General features: G+C 39.4%; 1 long non-coding RNA gene across 1 annotated transcript; it reads left to right on the top strand.

The window, feature by feature from the left end:
• Nucleotides 1–653: 653 nt before the first annotated feature.
• On the top strand, nt 654–10,154 carry LOC132694645 (uncharacterized). Its single transcript, XR_009617414.3, has 2 exons — nt 654–1,723; nt 9,986–10,154. It is a non-coding gene; the product is annotated as an uncharacterized LOC132694645 (long non-coding RNA).
• Nucleotides 10,155–23,802: the final 13,648 nt, after the last annotated feature.

Genomic DNA, 23,802 nt, shown 5'->3' on the forward strand with positions numbered 1-23,802 from the left:
GAATTCTCTGCTAAAGGGTCTCAGAGTAAAGTATCAGGATTGTAGTTTGTGTTCTGCCAGGATTCAGCAGCTATCTTAGTCCCTTCGTGTAGGGCCTTGCTCTCTGAACCTGCTGGCCACAGCAGCAGGCAGGTAGATATCTGCCTGCGTGGCACTCTGGAGCCCTCCTCCTGACTGCGTGCTTGGGTTGTATAGCTAGAGGCGATGTGGTGTAAGATTTGGGTCAGACTTTGGAATGTATAACTGATGATACGGTCTCCACTGAGTCAGTGAGGTTTTTGTGGAAACTGACCCCAAATTGCATCATTAAAAGTTAACATGTTTTCAGGGTCACCTGGGTAGCTCGGTCGGTGAAGCGTCTGACTTCGGCTCAGGTCATGATTTCACAGTTTGTGAGTTCAGGCCCTACGTTGGGCTCTGTGCTGACAGGGTAGAGCCTGCTTGGATTCTCTCTTTCCCTTTCTCTCTGCCCCTCCCCCGCTCATGCTTGCTTACGCTGTCTCTCTCTCTCAATAAATAAATAAATAAATAAATACACATAAAAAATTATAAAAGTTAACATGTTTTCTGAGCCTTCAGAAATCTTTCTTTGAAAAATAAATATAAAAAGTTAAACTTGAGCAGAACAACAGTAATGAACAAAACACTTTGGTTGCAATAATACTATTATAAAGGGAAATGCTGCCCCTTATCCAAACCTGGTCTTAAATTGTAAGGTTCTGCTGAGACCACCTAGGGGTATAGAGCATTTTGTATAGTGCCTTGTATGAGGGTAGGTGATGAGTAAGAATTTACTGAAGGAGAATAAATCTGTGAGTGTTAATGATTCGAACCGTTTGAAGTTACTTTGTTAGATGACATTAGCTTATTACTAGGAGAAAATGCCCTTTATTTCTGGGATTCTTAATATGCGGTCCATAAATCGTTATAATTCTGCAGATGAGTTTCATGAAGCTCAAAAACTCCTTCACACCTGTGAAATTGTGCATATAATCATTTTTATAGGAAACAAGTTTATAATTTTCATGATTCTCAAAGGTATCCTGTCCTCATTCTCGCTTTAGCTGCCTGCCTTACAATTTCATTGTAAAGGTACTCTTTGGGCATAAGAGGCAGACCAGAGGACAAGCAGAGGCCTTTATTGAACCTCTGAAGTCCTGTTTGAGTTGGCATCTGTCTCCTTACCTACATCTAAGAGAGTTTCTAAAATTTTTTTTACTTTATTTTTGAGAGACAGAGAAAAAGCATGAATGCAGGAGGAGCAGAGAAAGGGAGACACAGAATCAAGCAGGCTCCAGGCTCTGAGCTGTCAGCACAGAGCTCGGTGAGGGGCTCAAACCCACGAACTGTGAGATCATGACCTGAGCTGAAGTTGGATGCTTAACTGACTGAGCCACCCAGGCGCCCCTAAGAGAGTTTCTTTATGACATAACAAGTACCCTGATCATAGTGCTAAATGAAAGAATAATTTATGTAGGCTGTCCTGTGCCATTCTCTTGGTATTTGTCCTTACCTCTAAGATACTCTAAAATCATTGGAAATGTCACTGCTGTATCTCTGAAAAGTTTCTCCAAGTATTTCTTCTTTTCACCACGTACAGAACTTGAGCTCATGTGTCAGCCTCTCCATAGATAAAATGGAATGTATTGGCTGGTTGCTCGTGAATGAATTATCTCTTTATGGCTAGAATGATTCCCCTCAGCAAAAGGTATGCCGGGCTTAGGTGAGTAAAATTTGGAAGCTGCTCAACTTTAGGTGATAGAATTTTTAGTCTCTACCATTCAACAGTTTTAGTAGAAATACTCTTCTGCTGGGAGGCTTATAATTATAAGCAGTTCCCATAAAGAAACAGAAAACTTAATGCCTGTGATTATTTCAGCTATGTTAGTTTATAGCAAAAATGCTCTATTTTTCTGTTCACTTTGGGGTTGAACAGGAAGTATTTAAAGGACACAACTTAATAGCATATTTTTATCCTGTTTCAATCGTTAATATTTTAGTCTAAATATTTCTCTCTGGACATGATCAGAGGATTGTTTATAATTTTAAAACCACTTCAGAATAGTATCAGGATTAATTAATTGGGTTTGTGTATCAGATTGCTTTTGAAACATGCAAGCTTTGTTTGAACTTTCTCCCCCACTCCGTGCATGAGAAATTTTAAGAGTGTAAGAACAGTTGGCATCATTTGCTCCTTCTTGAATTCAGTTAAGCTTATCGCAAACTATGTCATGGCCAGAGCTTAACGTGTTGTTCCCCTTCCAGAAAACCATTTGCCAAATACAACACAGTTCGGATGGTGGGAAAGCTGTAGAGCATTCACATTTAACCAAGAATTCTCTCCCTCGTATACAAATTTGGGGCTGAAGAAAACATGCTGATAAATCATACCTGACTATATTGTCTTTCCCACTTCTGAAAACCACAAGAACAGAAACAGCCATTACTGGATCCTTCACATGGAGTTTTTCTGCTCAGAGCCCATTTGGAGCTGTCAGTTAATAATACGAAACAACATGGGAGGGTGAAGGGTGCCTGGATGGATAACTAACAAATGTTATAAAAAACATGATGGTGCCTGAAGACTTGTAGCCTAGATATTTGGCCCCGAATACGGAGTCTTTTCCATCTTCGTCTCATTTGGTAATTAGCACACTGACCCTGTGCAGACTAGAAGCATAGAAAAACATTTTGAAAAGTGCAGAGGAAGAAGTAGGATTAAGACAAACATTTATATAACTAGGAAAAATGACCCAGGGAAGACGGGAAATCTGGTGACACTCTGTTTACCCACAGCAATGTTAAAATAGTTTGCAAGTGAAACAAAGCAGAGCCCCTTGAGTAAATCACTAAGAAAGTATAAGGATAGACCAGCAGCTAACAGCACATCACAAGCTACCCGTGTGATATGGTTCTGTCCTGTTATATCAGACAGATAGCTTTCCTTTGAATATTGTCCCTTTTTTTTCTTCTCTCCAGTTAGTCCCAACATGGGATCATGTGAAACTGTGGGCTGCTATGAATCGGTATTGGAAGTGGATGAAAATAGCTTAGGTTATTAGAAAAAGGGGAGAATATCAGAATGTTTGGCTATTGGGTTCTAATCAACATGCAAACGTTAGTCTAAATCAGAGATCATTTTATAAACCTTGTATATCTGGGGAAAAAAAACCCCGAAAAAACAGCAACCGAAAAAATAGCAATTTCATGGCGGGTAAAAATCTCTGTTGTGTTTGCAGATCACATGCCCTTTGGGAAGATTTGCTCTTCCAGGCTTAGCATGCTTGAGGCTAGTCTCCGTCCAAAGCCAGAAGCATAGAGCTATCAGAAAGTAACTGAACTTTCTTAACTTGTATGTAAGTGGCTTTGGTTCAGTGCCAGGTAGTTTATCAACAGGGAGAGATAAGCTCTTTTGCAAACAGGTCTCAAAAGTTTGCTGGTCGGACTGCTTGCCCGTCGGATGCTAAGAGCCCTAACCTGGTATCATGAAGATGCCTGCTGATGTGTAAACCATACCCCTACGGTCAGGATCCTACAGGATGTCTGTGGAATGATCTATGTGAGCTTTGCGTTCATGCATTCATTTATGAATGCTCCAGGTGTGGATGAACGAGACAGAGAAGCAGTTAAGAGTTCTTTGCCCTCCTATGCTTTGGTTCATAAGAGACTCTTAAAAAATGAGAACAAACTGAGGGCTGATGGGGGGTGGGTGATGGGTATTGAAGAGGGCATCTTTTGGGATGAGCACTGGGTGTTGGTATGGAAACCACTTTGACAATAAATTTCATATATTTAAAAAAATAATAATAAATAAACGGTAAAAAATTAACAAAAAGAAAAAAAAAGAAAAAAAAAAAAGGAAAAGAGTTCTTTGCCCTCCAGAGCTTATCTTCTATTTGAAACATTACAAGTGAAATAATCTAATGAATTGAGGAAGCACAAAATATGAAAAAGGCTGTGTCCAATGACAGATAAGCATTTTAAATAATAAGCACCCTGAATTCAGGGAAGACAGATTGGACGGGCTAGAATAATCAGAAAGTTTTTGTGGAGGATAGGAGTACCATACCACCTCTCATTTATATATAGTGCTTTATTGAAACAGGTGGATTTTACGTACTTCATCTTCTCAGTGTCACATTATTACTGCCATTTTAAAGCTGAGGAAGCTGAGGCCTCGAGAGACAAAAACGTGGCTACCACTTGCCCAGGTAGAAAGGAGTCCTCACACCCAGGTTTTCCACTTAAAGTCTAGGACCAATTCTGCTACTCTCTGGCTTCCTTGATGAATAGGTAATACGTTTAATCCTCGTTATTCTTGGATTCCATAATTGAGAATTCGCCTATTTGCTAGAATTTATTTGTATCCCCCAAATCGGTACTTGTGGCACTTTTGCAGTCATTTACGGACAGGAGCAGAGTGGTTGAACATTTGGCTCCCCCAACGCACGCATGTTCCCAGCTGAGGTCGAACAAGGCAACATTCTGCCTTCTTGCTTCAGCTCTCACACTGTAAACAAGTGTCCTTTTCGCGGTCGATTTAGCTGGTGCTTTTGCTCTTTAAAAATGGCTCTCAAGTGCAGCGTTGAAGTGCTATCTAGTGTTCCTGAATGCAGGAAGGTTGTGATGTGCCTTATGGAGAATATATGTGTGTTACATAAGTTTCATTAAGGCATGGGTTATATAGTGGTGTTGGCCATGAGTTCAATGTTAATGAATCAACAATGTATGTTAAATAAGGTGTCTTTAAGCAGACAAGGTTAAGTATTGATTGATTGACAAAAATGTGACCGGAGGCTCACAGGAACCTAACCCTGTATTCCTCCTAAGAGCAATGGTTCAGTATTGCTTCCTTCAGTGTGCATGGTGATTTTATAGAACATAACTACGGCAAATAATTGGAATCAACTGTGCTTTAGTTGAGTGAAGAGAAAGTGGAAAGATGTTGCCGCAGTTAGAATAGCATGAACAGAAGAACAGGATTGGGGAAACTCATGGTTGTGTAAAGAAAGGACAATAGATGATTCTAATTGGCCTCAAGGCTGAAAAGCAATTGCAGTAGATAAGGTCTAGGTGCCAGATTGTGGAGGGTCCATTATATGTAGCTGATGAATTTGGACTTAATCTTACAAATGGATCTGGAGCAGGGATGTTACAAAAACCTCTTGGGAGAAGAGTATTTAGTTGGTTCATGCAGGAAGAATGGGGCTGGAAAAAAATGACAGTAAGGGGAGTTCTCTTTCTCTCCAGGCACTTGCCTCAACTGACAGGGATTTATTGGTAGAACAGGAAACCAGGGCTCTCCAGGTCTTGATGGTTGATATTGAAGGCATAGAGTGAAGAAGGAGCTGACAAAGGTGAAGGCATCCCAGGGACCTGGAGGAAGTTCAGGAAGAAAATTCAAAACAACCAGGAAAGCAATTTAAGAAGGATCCTTAACTCAACAAGGAGCCAGTGTAAATTTTGGAGTCTGTGTGTGGTGTGGTTTTCCTCCCTCATGTGTGTGAAAACAGGGTTCTGAGAAGACTCGGCAACCCCAGGAGTAGGCATGGAGACTGTGAAAAACAATTCCAAATATGTGTATTTGGTTTCAGGAGCTGGCTCATCTGGATCCCTGTGTCATTTAACAGTTACAGTACACTCCTAAGGAACGAAGAATAGGACTGTTCTTTGTTAGACTTGTTACCTTTTCTCAGGACTATCATATGAAGTTCATTGTGTTCGCATTCAGATTCAAATCTCATACCAGTGCGCGTGCACACACACTCGCGCACATGCACACGTCCATGGTGTCCTATTGCACTCAATGACCCATGACAGTACAGAGCATAACTGGTGAAAAAAGTCTGTGGCTGCGTTGGAATAACAGTCGCCATGTCTGATGTATTGAGAGTGGCAGATTCAGATTTCTGAGGCCGGCTGCCCTGAAGCCATCTCTTAATATTTGTCTTGTAATATTTCTGTTAAAATTGACTTTCCAAAATAAGTGGAATGAAACTATTAGTGAGTCACTGAGGCTTTATTTTTAATAGACCTGGCTATGGATGCCTTTCTGAGTTTTTAATTTCAGAAGAATTAGGCATCAAGATAAATTAATATGACACTCATATTTTCCCTCTACCACTGATGGTTATTTGGCCTCCTCAAGGAATCTCACACTGCTAACGTGAAAATAGGGCTCTCAAAATTGAGTTTCGCCCAATCAAGTAGGATTCTCAAACTTGAATACGATTTCTTCAGGGAAGCCTTTTCTTTGTCCCCATTTAGAATTGATCTATTCCTTCCTTAAGCTTTCTCAGCTCTTGCCTGCATCAGACATGTGTATGAAAGTTTGATCCTGGGCCTATAGGCATCCACTTGATATGGTAACTCCCTGAGCTGATTGAATGTATCTTAGGGAAGTATAGTAAAGATATCTTTATGGGGACATAAAGTCATATTATGTCTTTAGCAGAATTGAGACCTTAAAGCTCATCACTGCTCTCAATATCCCATTTCTTCCCCTTTTATTGTTCCTTTCTTCCAGAGAGTGAATTCTGGTTCCTGTAATCCTGGGAGACTATCCTTAATCTTCACATTCCTCTATATTCTTTGGTACTGCCCTCTACTTGACTTAGGTCTTTGGATTATAGTTATTCCTAAACTATGATACTTTGCTTAGGCTGAAAAAACTCCCTGCTAAAACCTTAATTTATTAGTTTATAGTTCTCATGATTCAAAGAACTAGACATTATTTGACAAAGTACATCTTTTCTGTTACAAAGAAGGGAATAGGAAACATTCCTTCTCAGTACTTGCAGCCTCAGTGATAGTTCTGACAATGAGTAGCTTCTGCTTGGGCAAGTTCTCAGTGGGTTCATGGAAGAGAAAAGTTTTGACTTGTGCCTTGAAAGAATAGAAGAAATTAAACAGAAGGGAGAAGGAAGGCATTCTAGACAGGCAAGGGTGTGAAGAAAACATGGAGAAGGGAAAATATGTGGTTTTTTTCTAACCAATGGAGTTGACCAGTCTGGCTGGAATTTTCTAGGGAATAGCAGAAAGAACCTGACACATAATAGGACCTCAGTGTGCATTAGCAAATGGATGATTCAATGGTTCAAATTGTGAAGGACATTGAATTTCAAGCTAGGGAATCTGGGCCTAATTCTGTAATACTTATTAACTGAAATATTGAAAATGGGGTGAGTTATGCCCTCCTGTGCCCTCCTATGTTAGAGTTTTATTCTGCCTGTGTAGTTGGTAAAAAAAAAAAAAAGAGGGGGGAGCATTAAACTACAAAGGGAAAAATATTTATTTTAGTAAATATTAGAATTTATTACTGATATTACAAAAGCTTCTTATTTGCACTTATTCCATGTTACTATAATTCCCAAATGTTGAGAGAGGGTCGTAAATAAAACAGCACAGTAACAAAAGCCCTCAAGCTTCAAAATTGTGCTTCTTAGAGAAGTAGTGAGTCTGGCATTTTTAAAAAAATAGTCCACATGGTATAGAATAAAATAATGAGCCTGGGGAGTAAGCAATACAGACATAGTCAAATGGAAAAGAGATAAAAATAAAATATTTTACATTACATACTTAAATATACCTCTGAGAAGAGGTTTCAGATATTGTGTAGATGAAAGAAATTTCACAGACTCAGGAGTGAGAAAGTATAAACTTAATCACCAAGTGCTCTCCTTCCTGATACAGAAAAAAAAAATCTAGGAACTTTCTTAGTCTAACCAGGTTTGTATTTCACTTACTTCCCTGGTTTCTCTCTCTCTCTCTCTCTCTCTCTCTCTCTCCCTCTCCCTCTCCCTCTCCCTCTCCCTCTCCCTCTCCCTCTCCCTCTCCCTCTCCTTCTCCCTCTCCCTGTCTCTCTCCCCTCTCCTCTCCCTGGGATAATTCTATCAGCTTTGATCCCTGTTGTAACAATTGAGATTTCTCTAGCGATGCCTTAATGAGAACTTATGTCCTCTTTTGCCTAATTCTCTCCCAGTACCAAAAGATCTCACTTTACCAACATCTCATGAAATCCTAGCCTGGGGGGCTCTTCTCCCTTCTATCACAGAATCAATCTGATACATTTTAGCACTGCATTTAACAGAATCCTCATCTGATAGAGGAAAAAGCTGTATCTCCCTACCTTACACTTCATACCTTGGAAGTCAAGATGTTTACTTCTTTTGCCTCTTGCTGTCACTTGGCAGCCTGACTCTCTTCTCCTGTGTTCCTGATGTTACTCCTGCTGTCTGTTTTATACTAGTTCTTTGTGTTATCAACTCCAGTCTACTACCAGGGTCTGGCTTTGAGATTACGGCTTTTACTTGATGGTTTGTGTCTTAGTCTGCTTAGACTACCATAGCAAAATAACCATAGACTAGGTGGTGGAAACAACAGAAATGTGTTTTCTCACAGTTCTGGAGGTTAGGAGTCCAAGATCAAGGTGCCAGTGGGGTTGCTCTCTCATTGAGGCCACTCTCCTTGGCTTGTAGATGGCCACCTTTTTGCCATATCCTCATGTGGTCTTTCCTCTGTGGTGTACATCCCTCATGTCTCTGTGTGTTTAAATTTCCTCTTGGGGCTCCTCGGTGGCTCAGTTGGTTAAGTATCTGACTTCGGTTCAAGTCATGATCTTGCGGTTCATGAGTTCGAGCCCCATGTTGGGCTCTGTGCTGACAGCTCCGAGCCTGGAGCCTGCTTTGGATTCTGTGTCTCCCTCTCTCTCTGCCCCTCCCCTGCTCACACTCTGTCTCTCTCTCTCTCAAGAATAAACATTAAATTTTTTTTATTAAAAAATGAAACTCCTCTTAAAAGATTGTATTAGAGCCTGCTCTAATGGCCTAATTTCAACTGAATTACCTTTTTAAAGATCTGTCAAATACAAATACGGTCACATTTTGAGGTACCAGGGTTAGGGCTTCAACATATGGATTTTGAAGAGACCTAATTCAATCCATAAGAATTTGGTTTTAGATTCTTGACCCAAGATGAATTCTTGATCCATCTCTGTTCAGAGCAGCTTAATTAAAAAGACCTATATTCCTCTCATTGAAAAGAATTCTTAATCTGTGTCTTTATAAAGAACCCATGTGCTATGTTATATACCTTACATTAAAGGGTTGTATTTCCAATAGTTAACATAATACACACCAAAGATTAACCTAGGTTGTGTAATGGTAGATTTTCCCTTTCTTCCAAAGGAATGGATTATTGTCAAAAGAACACCAGATTTACTTGGTTACTGCTGCAATACCATACACCAAATCCTTTTTTCCAGAAGATAAAATTAATGAGAACCTTGTTGGAACAATACACATGCTTTTTAAAATGCTCACTTGTATGAACTTATCATCAAGTAAGAAACAATTCGACAGATGATCTTTAAAGGCCAGGCTGAAATTGGAGAAGATCCAAAACCACTATAGGAGGGGGCAGTATTTTTATATGTATTTCCATTTTCCGTTTAGGCTGTTGAAGAAAAACAAACTCTGAGATTCTAGATTAAAGGGGCCTTTCTATGGGGACTCTTCTAAGACAGGTGAAGGACGGATGGGGCTGCCCCTTCACTTTTAACACATCCTGAAATCAGCTTCCCCTTTCTGTGTCACATAAAGTGCCTTGGAAGTGGGGTGGGGGAACTTTGGGGATGATAGTAATGATAGGAAACAGTATAACAAGAGCCACGTTGACCAAGGGAACATTTTCATTAGACAGCTCATGACTTGAAAACAGTCACCATTTAATAACCCTTTATGCTTCTCCCCAGACACCACTCTCGCCTCTCTCCCCTCAAAATGCACGTTTTGAAGTTATTTCACTATCCTGATTTTACCCTTACATTAAAAAAAAATTCATGACAGTTTTAAATTGTATTTTTGTGAAGACATGGTTGATCGAGTGCAGGTTTTCCAATTGCTGAGTTCAGGAAATAGAGTCTAAATAGCAAAAGCCTTGGGTCATTTTCCTCTAACAAAGCTCTCACTGTTCTACTTTTCCTCAGGCGAAAGGCAGCGTCCTGTAAGACGGAGGCCAGGAGAATGGGTGTTCAGTTCAGTGCAGCCTTGTCTCCCTCTCTCAGCACAGAAAAGGAGGAACTTAGTATGACTTTGCCTTTTCTATCATAAGTGTTAACTTGATGACTCAAATAATAGAAGCTTCTCTTTGAACCACTGAAGTTGTAACGTTATGTTCTTTGCTGTTGAAGCAGACAAAGCCATCAAACGATGTTCATGTGAAACCATCTTCCAAGTGTTGTCATTGAGAATCCACACTTTTCCCTCTCATGCCCATCATTTCCTGTTTGTGCTTCTTACAAGGACTGGCAGATGAAGCTTGCAGCACAGCGAAAAAGACTGCTCCTGTCATCTCTGTTTCAAAATCCAATAGGAAGGAGTATTTTTCTTGCTTTCTGTGTGTGTGTGTGTGTGTGTGTGTGTGTGTGTGTGTGTGTGTGTTTTCTTTCTTTCTCCCTGTCTTGTGGTTTGGTTTTTCAAAAAAAAAAAAAAAAAAAAAAAAAGCTTGGTTTTTAACAGATCCAAGAAGTTCAGATGAGATATTCTTTCCTGTCAAACAGGATCCCAAAACCTTTTGAGGTTTCTCAAGGACTTGTCTCCATAAGCCGAAAAGTCTGTTCTCTTTCTTCACTGTTGCCAGAAAAGTAATTAGGCCATTTTTCTAATTATAGTAATCTTCCCCAAATGGCATATAACTTCAAATCCAAATGCCATGTAAATTGGCCAACAACACTCTGCCGTGAAGCACTTTAACACGACAGTTTGAATGTAGGAGTTTCACTTTGTGTGAAGCAAAATGTGTTCTCTGTCCCAGTTACAACCAGGTTTTCATTCTCAGTGTCCTGCCCAGGAGGTTCCACTATTTTAGTGTAAAGAGCATGGATGGTAATTGCTCCTGTCACTGGCATTTTGTGAGGAGTTGTGTCTGTGTTGGATAAGTTAACGTCCTTTTGGAAAAAATGTTTATCCACAGAAAAATTGAACAAGATTAAATTGCACTCATGTTGTTATAGCGACTAAAAATCTCTAGATAGTTAAGAGTGAAGTTCCCTGTGTCACAGAACACAGAACTAGGTTTTTCTCCCTCTAAGAATAATCCTCTTGTCTTTGGTCTCTATTATGCTAACCAAGGGGAAATTAGGTCCTGCTGGTAAATTTTGCGGTCCCAAATATGTTCACAGTAGATTAATTGCTACCTTCTCTTGCTCCATTTGTAAACAAAACAAAACAAAATACAACAACAACAAACACTTTTCCAAATAATATATCTTGTAGATATTTGATTTTTCATTGTCTACCCACCCTCCTGTGTGTGGACTGGGATAAGGGCACTATGGTGAAGTCTCTAGAAAATGGAACCGGGCACTGAAAATGAGGAGTAAATAAGGGCGGATTTCTCCAGGAAATGATGGAGTTATGCTGATTGAAAAAGGAAGAATAAAATTGGATAGGAATTTAAGAACATAAAAATGGAGTGAGCATTTAAGGGTACAATAAGGTACAGTTAAAATACAACAGGTTCCTGAATTACGTGTGGATTATGCTTTGCGACACTAACCAAAACTACTTTATTTCCACAGAAGTGCGATTCAGCCATCAAAACTTGGGTATAAGGAGAAGAGAATGCGCCATGTGGGTATTCCCAAGTGTTAGATTGGATTGGATTCTAATTTACTAGTGGTTCCATTGTGTTTGCAAAAAGTACAAATTCCTGAATTATTGTCTCAGAAATTATATTTCATAGGTCTGAGGTAAGGCTTTGGAATCTGCATTTTAGCAAGCTTCCTGGGTGGTTCTGATGAAGTGGTTCTTAGCACTATAATTAGTTGCTTATTAGCTAACACTATTAGCTATCATGCATATTATTTATTAGACTATTGGTTGGTTATTAGCCAACACTATTGCTCTGAGAATTTTAAGGGACATAGGCTGGCAGATAGCCCAGAACACTGACAGCACAATTTGGAGCCAGTACTACTAAGGGAATTCAAATAAGTGAAAAATACCTTGTAGGCAAGAAAAGTGTGGAATGAATTAGAAAGTTTTTATTTTTTTTCCCAAAGCTATTCAAAGGGTGGAATAATGACCTGCTAAAGTGAAAATTAGGTTGTGAAAGCCAAGGCATGGATTATTTTAAGGGGATGGTTATTGGGGTGCCTGGGTGGCTCAGTCAGTTAAGTGTCCAACTTTGGCTCAGGTCATGATCTCACAGTTCTTGGGTTCAAGCCCCGTGTTGGGCTCTGTGCTGACAGCTCAGAGCCTGGAGTCTGCTGTGTCTCCCTCTCTCTCTGCCCTTCTCCCACTCACACTTTGTCTCTCAAAAATAAATAAACATTAAAAAAATAAATAAAGGGGAGACGGTCATTTAGATTTTGAGTAGATAATATAATGAAAGAATGTGGAACTACAAATGTTCTTTAGGGGATGGGATACAAAAATGTACATTTAAGAAAAAGATAGGAAAGGCCTTAAGCCTTATTGTACAGGGATGCCGGAAAAATATTAGCATCAGTACTTGCCATTTCCAAAAGTAAGGACTTTTTTTTTGAAAATAAAATTTCTGTTACTTATTTCTGTGCAACATCACCACACGCTATACACACATCTTAGGCCATTGTTTGAATTCCCGTGTGTGTTCTTTGTGACTTCAAGATAACCTCTCTTCTGGATTATTTACCGGAAATGCCTTAAAAAGCTAAACAGGACAAGGATGCTCTTGTCAGTGAACCAAGGAGTCTCAATTGTTTGATTGCTTAGAGTGAAAACACTGGGGGGTGGGGGGCATGGAATCTTGAATTTATTTAAATTTGAAATATGCTTTGGCATAAAATAACTGCTCGACAAACATTTCTTGTAATCTGTTTGTGTGGTCACATGTAGTAAATTCCTCTGTGATAGAAACTTTTCATAAAGATTCCTTTGTTGGCAATGTTTTTATGCTTGGAAGCACCCTTGTGAGAAGCCAGGTTTTAAAAGGGGTGTATAATCTCATAATGAAAATGCTACGGAGTCCTAAGGACCTACTTCTTCCTTTAATCCCCCAATTCCCTGCTTATCACAACCTCATTAATCATCAGAGTACTCCAGTGAGACTGGTTGTTTTTTAATAGCATAATTGTAATTTGTGAGGGGTCAAAAGGGGATTTGAATATAAAAAGATTTTAGTCTTTTTGGAAAGTCTGCTTTGACTCCATTGTCTTCACCACTAATTTACCTTGAAGGGCACTAAGGCATCGTAATAGGCTGAAAAATGGCCCTCCAAAGATACCAGGTTTTAATTCCTGGAACCCATAAGTATTACTTTATAAGGAAAAGGGATTTTTGCAAAGGTGACTAAACTAAGGGTCGTGAGATGAGATGATTGCCCTGGATTATTCAGGTGGGTCCTAATTCCAATCACCAGTGTCTTTATGGGAGAGAAGCAGAGAGAGATTTGGTGTGCACAGGAGAGGAGGCAGTGTGGCCACGGAGGCTGAGATTGGAGCCTTGTGGCCCTGAGTCCAGGAATGCCTGCAGCTGCCAGAACGTGGAAGAGGCAGGGAACAGATTCTCTCTTAGAGCTTCTGCAGCAAATGTAGCCCTGTGGGTACATTGATTCTGGCTCAGTGAAACTGATTTCGGACTTCTGATTTCCCGAACTGTGAAAGAATATATTTTTGCTGTTTTAAGATTTCAAGTTTGTGGTAAGTTGATATGGTGACCCCAGAAAACCAATGCAGGCAGTGAATTTCCCCCAGTCACTCTTCTTCTGACATACACTCTGGTTTGCAGCATAATAATCATCCCAGAAGCTTCTTAAAAAGTTTAGAGTTCTGTGTCTCATTACAGACTGAGGAAGTCAGAATTTCTCAGAATGGGATCCAAGGATCTATATTTTTAACGCACTGCCTAGATGATTCTGATGTGCATCAGGTTTGATAAACATTTCACGGGGGTGTTCTATCAGTTTCCTATTGCTGCAGTAAAAAATCACCACAAATTTAATGGCTTAAGACAACACAAATGACCTCCTTTTGGAGGTCAGAAGGCCAACAGTGTCACTGAGTTTAAGTCAAGGTTTCAAGGCCCCTGGTTCCCCTTGGATGCCGTAGGAAGGAAAGCACTCCCTTGTCTTTTCCAGCTTCTGTTGGCTGTCTGTATTCTCCCAGTCCAAAGCATGTCACATTAGTCTCTGCTTCTGTCATCACATCACCTTCTCTGACTCTCACTTCTGTGGGAGGACCATTGTGATTGTGTTGGGCCCATCCAGATAATCCAGAATAATCTTCATGTTATGATCCTTACCTTGATCGCATCTGCAAAGTTCCTTTTGCTATATAAAATAACATTCATGGGTATTTGAGATTGGGATGTGCATATATTGGGGGGGGGGCGCATTATTCAGCTTAGCACAGACTGCATGATAAAATCTCCTGTAGAAATCATAGATGTAAATGAAGTTCAATAACAGATTGTCATGCTTAATTCATTGCCTGTTCACCTCCCTTTTTTGTGCTTATTTTTCCAAATAAAAGAGACAGAGCACGGGCAGGGGAGAAACACAGAGAGAGAGAGAGAGACACACACACAGAATCCAAAGCAGGCTGCAGGCTCTGAGCTGTCAGCACAGAGCCTGAAGTGGGGCTCAAACCCACGAACTGCTAGATCATGATCTGAGCCAAACTCAGACGTTTAACCAACTGAGCCACCCAGGCGCCCCACGAGTCAAAACATTTTCATATGGCCATTATTATCTTTGACACTTTGGTGGCAGATAACAAAGCATACAAAGCCAATTGACTTCACAAAAACATTAGGTTTTTAAAACGTTGCAAGTTAATTTAATTGCCGAGGCAAGGGGGTGCTCAGATGGGGAGATTTTGACTTCCCCTAAATCTTCATCAGCCCCTTCACAGACAACCACCAAATAAACATAAGGTTCTACGTAAAGATACAATTTTTGCTCTGCAGATATAGGATCAAGCCATCTCAAATGGAAATTCACATAAATAAAAATTGGGCATTGCTATTCAAATGTGATTGTAAAGAAAAACCTTCATGGGCTCCTTTCTTTTTTTTTTTTAATTTTTTTTTTTAACATTTATTTATTTTTGAGACAGAGAGAGACAGAGCATGAACGGGGGAGGGTCAGAGAGAGAGGGAGACACAGAATCTGAAACAGGCTCCAGACTCTGAGCAGTCAGCACAGAGCCCGACGCGGGGCTCGAACTCACATACCACGAGATCGTGACCTGAGCCGAAATCGGACGCTTAACCGACTGAGCCACCCAGGCACCCCTCATGGGCTCCTTTCCAACCCTCTCTAAGTATTTCTCTCTAGCACTTCTGTGCTGCCTCTTTCATCTTGTATTTGCTGATAATATTGAATTCCAGATTTGAAGTAAGTTTTTTGTTTGTTTGAATTGAGAGAAAGAGGGCACAAGTGAGCGAGGGTGGGAGAGAGAAAGAGAATCCCATGAGGGGCAGAGAGAGAGGGAGAGAGAGGGAGAGGGGGAGAGAGAGAAAGAAGTGGGACTCACCCGAAGCAGGGTACATGTTTACCCGAAGCGGGACTCGAGTTCACTTGATGCAGAACTGGAAATCAAGAACCATGAGATCATGACCCGAGCCGAAATCAGATGCTTAACCGACTGAGCTACCTAGGCTCCCTGAAGTAAGTTTAATTAGAAGCTATAGAATGGTAGTACATAGCTACTTAAAAATATGACAAGTGTGTTTATCTATCACCAGTGTTTATTGACCAATTGGCACATTTATTTGTTCTTGAGCCTGCTTAATTGTCTTATGCTTGTTGTCATTGCTCAAATTAAGCCTTTCCATCTGCGTGTTAGGGTGACTGCAGTCACTGAATGATCCCCGATCTACTATTCTCTCTCTCTTGCTTTTCAACATCCATTCCCCCATTCAGTATCTTCTCGCTTTACTGCCACTATTATCTTTGAAGCCCATGGAATTGATTCTATCCCTCTCCCACTTAAAATCTTTAATAGTTTCCCACAAAATAAAAGTTGAAACTAGACATGCCATTTGAAGACATGGCACTGGAGTCTTCTATGATCTTAGCCTGTTATTTCCTTTTCATTGTCCTCTATACACTTTCACACCTTGTGTTCCACTCCTTTTTTTCCCAAAGAGTCATATTCAACTTGAGAGGTGTTCTAGAAGAAAACATTCTTTGATTAAATAAGTTTGGGAAATGCTGTATTTTTCATACTCTTCTGGGAACTTCAGAATGCCCATTCATTTATCAAATGGTCTGAGAAGTCCTATATAAATAATAATAAAGATATATAAGATATATATAAAGATATATATAATAATAAAGACATATATAATAAAGATAATTGTAATGCAATTTATAAACTTTTATTGCAGTAGGCAAAAATATAATAAAGTGAATAGATCTTACTTAAGTCAATGAATTTTTGTTTTTGTTTTTTTAAAAAAATTTTTAATGGGGAGGAGCCAAGATGGCGGAACAGCATGGAAGCTTTTTGTGTGTCTCGCGTCCATGAAATACAGCCAGACCAACACTAAGCCATCCTAGCCACCTAGAAAACCGATTGGAAGATTAACACAACAATCTGCACAACCTGAAACACAGAATTCAGCAGGTACATGACATGAAGAGCTGAACTTGGGGAGCAAGAAGCCCCGAAAAGTAGGGAACCCCTTTTGAGGGCTGAGAGAGGACGGAGACTGGGGAGGGGGGGAGCATATGGGAAAAGCACCCCTCCCCAAAAGCAGCTGGAGAGAAAGTGGAAAATTGGAAACAGCAGAGACTAAACTAAAAAGGGAGAAAGGAGAGGGTTTAAATTCCATTAAGACTGTAAACAAGGGGAGTGCAAAGGCTGCAACTCTGCAGCTCGATATCTGGCAGTGCTCTGGTGGGTCCGGGAGGTTCTCGGGCCGTATGGGGAAAAGCGGTTCCACTGCCGGAAGGACATTTGGTAGAGACTGTTGAAGCCACCTGGTCCCAGCAGACCCCGGAAGGCAGCCACATTCACTGGTGCTGGGGCAAGGTTGTTGAGGGTGAAGCCTGGTGCCAGATGTGTGTTGCAATTTTCCATGGTCCCTGAAATGCTGAGGCTACTCTGTCTCACGATTTTTTTGGGAGGTGGGCTGGCACCTGGCTGCAGTCTCCGTGCACTGGCAACAGCAGGATCCAGCAGGTGTTCCTGGGTGCAGCCGACATTTGGCCATTGCTCATTCAGCCATCGTTTGGTGAGACCCTCCTGCAGAGGGGCAGAGCCGGTCAAAGCCGTAGTCCTTTGGAAGTAAGGGGCAGGGAGAAACAGCTGCATCTGAGACAAAACTTGGGAGAGAGGTACTGCCTGGGGCCTGGTCACGGAGAGTGGAAAAGCGGGGAGTGGAGAGACCTGAAGACGGAGGACCGGTGTGCGACTGCTGATCTGGGAGAACAGATTGGGTGGCTGGGTGGCGCCATTTTTCACTGCCCCCGTGTATGTGCATGCACACCGACAAGCACTGCAACAATCCACCCCAGTAGGCTAGCAGCGCCATATATGGGAGAGCGGAGCTGTTACACCAAGCCCTGCCCAACTGAGCCAACTTTGCTCTTCAAGAACACAAACTTCACTGCTGGCTTAATCTATGGACTATAAAGACATACATGGACTGCCTCTAGGGGAAAAGAAAGCAATTTCAGTCCTACTTCACTCTGTTAGCAGGTTCATCTATTCAATTTTTTTCTCTCTCTTTTTCCTTTTTCTCTTTTACAATTCTTTTCTTTTTCTTGAATACAGAAAGAGAAAAAACTCATTTTTATTTTCAATTTTTATTAAAAATATCTCTTTAATTTTTATTACTATATTTTTTCTTTTGTGTAAATTTTTCAAATTCTACTTTACTTCCATCATTTTATTTTAGTCTACTTCAGTGTACTTACCTTTTCAAATTTTCAAACAACTTCCTTTTTTCTTTTTCTTTTTTTCATTTCTTTTCTTTTTCTTGAATGCAGAAAGAGGAAAAACTTCATTTTTACTTTCAATTTCTTCAAAAAATATTTTAATTTTTATTACTATATTTTTTGCTTTTATGTAAGTTTTTTCAAATTCTCTCTTACTCCCATCATTTTCTTTGTCTACTACAGTGTATTCACTTTTTCAAATTTTCAAACAATTTCTTTTTTTCTTTTCCTTTTTTCTTGTTTTATCTTTTTTCTTTTTCATTTCTTTTCTTTTTTCTTAAATACAGAAAATGAAAAAAATCATATTTCTTTTTAATTTTTATTAAAATATTTTTCTATAATTTTTTCTACTATATTCTCTACTTTTGTGTATTTTAGTCTACTTTAGTGTATTCATTTTTTCAAATTCTCAAACAATTTCCTTTTTTTCTCTCCCCCCCCCCCTTTTTTTGTTTGTTTCTCTAATCTGTCAAACCACTTTCTACACCCAGACTAAAACACACCAAGGATCTAGCATATCTATTTGATTTTGTGTGGGAGTGTTTTTAATTTTTAATTTTAATATTTTTTTAACTTTAATTTTTTTAGTTTCAAGTTTTCTACCTCATTAATTCCTTTTCTCCCTTCAAAATGACAAAACGAAGGAATTCACCCCAAAAGAAAGAGCACAAAGAAACAACAGCCAGGGATTTAACCAACACAGACACAAGCAAGATGTCTGAACCAGAATTTAAAATCATGATAATAATACCAGCTGGAGTAGAAAATAGATTAGAATCCCTTTCTGCAAAGATAAAAGAAGTAAAAAATTGCCAGAATGAAATTAAAAATGCTATAACTGAGCTGCAATCACGGATGGATGCAGCGGCGGCAAGGATGGACGAGACAGAACAGAGAATCAGCGATATAGATGAAAAACTTATAGAGAATAATGAAGCAGAGAAAAAGAGGGAGATTAAGGCAAAAGAGCACAATTTAAGAATTAGAGAAATCAGTGACTTAATAAAAAAGAACAACATGAGAATCATAGGGGTCCCAGAGGAGGATGAGAGAGAAATAGGGGTAGAAGGGTTATGTGAGCAAATCATAGCGGAAAACTTTCCTAACCTGGGGAAAGACATAGACATCAAAATCCAGGAAGCACAGAGGACTCCCATTAGATTCAACAAAAAGTGACCATCAACAAGGCCTATCATAGTCAAATTCACAAAATACTCAGGCAAGGAGAGAATCATGAAAGCAGCAAGGGATAAAAAGTCCCTAATGTACAAGGGAAGACAGATCAGGTTTGCAGCAGACCTATGCGCAGAAACTTGGCAGGCCAGAAAGGAGTGGCAGGATATATTCAATGTGCTGAATCAGAAAAATATGCAGCCAAGAATTCTTTATCCAGCAAGGCTGTCATTCAAAATAGAAGGAGAGATAAAAAGTTTCCCAGACAAACAAAAATTAAAGGAGTTCGTGACCACTAAACCAGCCCTGCAAGAAATATTAAGGGAGACTCTCTGAGGGGACAAAAGATGAATATATATATATATATTTTGGTATATATATATATATATATATATATATATATATATACCAAAAGCAACAAAAGATTAGAAAGGACCAGAGAACACCACCAAAAACTCCAACTGTACAAGCATCTTAATGGCAATAAATTCATATCTTTCAGTACTCACTCTAAACCTCAGTGGACTCAATGCTCCAATCAAAAGACATAGGGTAACAGAATGGATAAGAAAACAAAACCCATCTATCTTCTGTTTACAAGAGACCTGCTTTAGACCTAAAGACACCTACAGATTGAAAATAAGGGGATGGAGAACCATCTATCATGCTAATGGTCAACAAAAGAAAGCCATAGTATCCATACTTGTATCAGATATTCTAGACTGTAAAATAAAGACTGTATCAAGAGATGCAGAAGGGCATTATATCATAATCAAGGGGTCTACAGACCAAGAAGACCTAGCGATTGTGAACATTTATGCGCCAAATGTGGAAGCCCCCACATATATAGATCAATTAATCACAAACATCAAGAAACTCATCGATAGTAATACCATAATAGTAGGAGACTTCAATACCCCACTCACATCAATGGACAGATCATCTAATCAAAAAATCAACAAGGAAACAATGGCTTTGAATGACACATTGGATCAGATGGACTTAACAGATATTTTCAGAACATTTCATCCTTAAGCATCAGAATATACATTCTTCTCCAGTGCACATGGAATGTTCTCCAGAATAGACCATATACTGGGACACAAATCAGCCCTAAGTAAGTACAAAAAGATCGAGATCATACCATGCATATTTTCAGACCACAATGGTATGAAACTCGAAATCAACAAGAAAAAATTTGGAAAGGTAACAAATACTTGGAGACTGAAGAACATCCTACTAAAGAATGAATGGGCTAACCAAGCAGTTAAAGAAGAAATTAAAAAGTGTATGGAAGTCAATGAAAATGATAGCACCACAACCCCAAACCTCTGGGACGCAGCAAAGCGGTCATAAGAGGAAAGTATATAGCAAGCCAGGCCTTCCTAAAGAAGGAAGAAAGATCTCAGATACACCACCTAACCTTACGCCTTAAGGAGCTGGAAAAAGAACAGCAAATAAAACCCCAAACCAGCAGAAGACAGGACATAATAAAGATTAGAGCAGAAATTAATGCTATTGAAACCAAAAAAACAGTACAAGAGATCAATGAAACCAGAAGCTCGTTCTTTGAAAGAATTAACAAAATTGATAAACCACTAGCCAGTTTGATCAAGAAGAAAAAGGAAAGGACCCAAATAAGTAAAATCAAGAATGAAAGAGGAGAAATCACAACCAACACAACAGAAATAAAAACAATAATAAGAGAATATTATGAGCAATTATATGCCAACAAAATGGTAAATCTGGAAGAAATGGACAAATTCCTAGAAACATATACACTACCAAAACTGAAACAGGAAGAAATAGAAAATTTGAAGAGACCCATACCCAGTAAGGAAATTGAATTAGTAATAAAAAATCTGCCAAAAATCAAGAGTCCAGGGCCAGATGGCTTTCCAGGGGAATTCTACCAAAATTTAAGGAAGAGTTAACACCTATTCTCATGAAGCTGTTCCAAAAAATAGAAATGGAAGGAAAAGTTCCAAACTCTTTCTATGAAGCAGGCATTACCCTGATTCCAAAACCAGACAGAGACTACACTAAAAAGGAGAACTATAGGCCAATTTCCCTGATGAATATGGACGCAAAAATCCTCCAGAAGATATTATCCAACTGGATCCAACAATACATTTAAAAAATTATCCACCACAACCAAGTGGGATTTATACCTGGGATGCAGGGCTGGTTCAATATCCGCAAAACAATTAACGTGATTCATCACATCAATAAAAGAAAGGACAAGAACTATATGATCCTCTCAGATGCAGAGAAAGCATTTGACAAAATACAGCATCCTTTCTTGATAAAAAAACCCTCAAGAAAGTAGGGATAAAAGGATCATACCTCAAGATGATAAAAGCCATATACGAGAGACCCAATGCTAATATCATCCTCAATGGGGAAAAACTGAGAGCTTTCCCCCTACGGTCAGGAACAAGACAGGGATGTCCACTCTCGCCACTGTTATTCAACATAGTATTGGAAGTCTTAGCCTCTGCAATCAGACAGCACAAAGAAATAAAAGGCATCCATATCAGCCAGGAGGAGGTCAAACTTTCACTCTTCACAGATGACGTGATACTCTGTATGGAAAACCCAAAAGATTCCACCAAAAAACTGCTAGAACTGATTCATGAATTCAGCAAAGTTGCAGGATATAAAATCAATGCACGGAAATCGGTTGCATTTCTGTAAACCAACAATGAAGCAACAGAAAGAGAAATCAAGGAATTGATCCTATTTATAGTTGCACCAAAAACCATAAAATACCTAGGAATAAATCTAACCAAAGAGGTGAAAAATCTATACACTGAAAACTATAGAAAGCTGATGAAAGAAATTGAAGAAGACACAAAGAAATGGAAAAACTTTCCATGCTCCTGGATAGGAAGAACAAATATTGTTAAAATGTTGATACTACCCAAAGCAATCTACATATTCAATATAATCCTGATCAAAGTAATACCAGCATTCTTCACAGAGCTAGAACAAGTAATCTTAAAATTTGTATGGAACCAGAAAAGACCCCGAATAGCTAAAGCAATCTTGAAAAAGAAAATGAGGCATCACAATTCCAGACTTGAAGCTATACTACAAAGCTGTAATCATCAAGACAGTATGGTACTGGCAGAAGAACAGACACTCAGATCAATGGAATAGAATAGAGAACCCAGAAATGGACCCACAAATGTATGGGCAACTAATCTTTGACAAAGCAGGAATCCAATGGAATAAAGACAGTCTCTTTAGCAAGTGGTGCTGGGAAAACTGAGCAACATGCAGAAGAATGAACCTGGACCACTTTCTTACACCATACACAAAAATAAACTCAAAGTGGATGAAAGACCTCACTCTAAGACAGGAAGCCATCAAAATCCTCGAGGAGAAAGCAGGCAAAAACCTCTTTGATCTTGCCCGCAGCAATTTCTTACTCAACACGTCTCTGGAGGCAAGGGGGAAAAAAAGCAGAAATGAACTACTGGGACCTCATCAAAATAAAAAGCTTCTGCACAGTGAAGGAAACAATCAGCAAAACTAAAGGCAACCGACAGAATGGGCGAAGATATTTACAAATGACATATCAGATAAAGGGTTAGTTTCCAAAATCTATAAAGAACTTATCAAACTCAACACCCAAAAAACAAATAATCCAGTGAAGAAATGGGCAAAAGACATGAATAGACACTTCTTCAAAGAAGACATCCAGATGGCCAACCGACACATGAAAAAATGCTCAAGATCACTCATCATCAGGGAAATAGAAATCAAAACCACAATGAGATACCACCTTACACCTGTCAGAATGGCTAACATTAACCACTCAGGCAACAACAGATGTTGGCGGGGATGTGGAGAAAGAGGATCTCTTTTTCATTGTTGGTGGGAATGTAAGCTGGTGCAGCCACTCTGGAAAACAGTATGGAGGTTCCTCAAAAAACTAAAGATAGAACTTCCCTATGACCCAGCAATTGCACTACTAGGCATTTATCCATGGGATACAGGTGTGCTGTTTTGAAGGGACACATGTTTATAGGAGTACTATCAACAATAGCCAAAGTATGGAAAGAGCCCAAATGTCCATCGATGTATGAATGGATAAAGAAGATGTGTGTGTGTGTGTGTGTGTGTGTGTGTGTGTGTGTGTGTGTATACATACACAATGTATATACATACAATGGAGTATTACTTGGCAATCAAAAAGAATGAAATCTTGCCATTTGCAACCACGTGGAGGATATTATGCTAAGTGAAATTAGTCAGAGAAAGACAAAAATCATATGACTTCACTCATATGAGGACTTCATCAACAGATGAACATAAGGGAAGAGAAACAAAAATAATATAAAAACAGGGAGGGGGACAAAACAAAAGAGACTCATAAATATAGAGAACAAACTGAGGGTTGCTGGAGGGGTTGTGGGAGGGGGGGATGGGCTAAATGGGTAAGGGGCATTAAGGAATCTACTGAAATCATTGCTTCACTATATACTAATTTGGATGTAAATTTTAAAAAATAAAAAATAAAATTAAAAAATTAGAAAAAAAATTTTTAATGTTTATTTTTGAGAGAGAGAGAGAGCACAAGGGAGGGTCAGAGAGAGAGAGGGAGGCACAGAATCTGAAGCAGGCTTCAGGCTCCAAGCTGTCAGCACAGAGCCGGAGGCAGGGCTTGAACCCATGAATCATGAGATCATGACC

The sequence above is a fragment of the Panthera onca genome, chromosome B4 (genome assembly GCF_046562875.1).
Source record: "Panthera onca isolate mPanOnc1 chromosome B4, mPanOnc1 haplotype 2, whole genome shotgun sequence".
NCBI lineage: Eukaryota > Metazoa > Chordata > Mammalia > Carnivora > Felidae > Panthera > Panthera onca.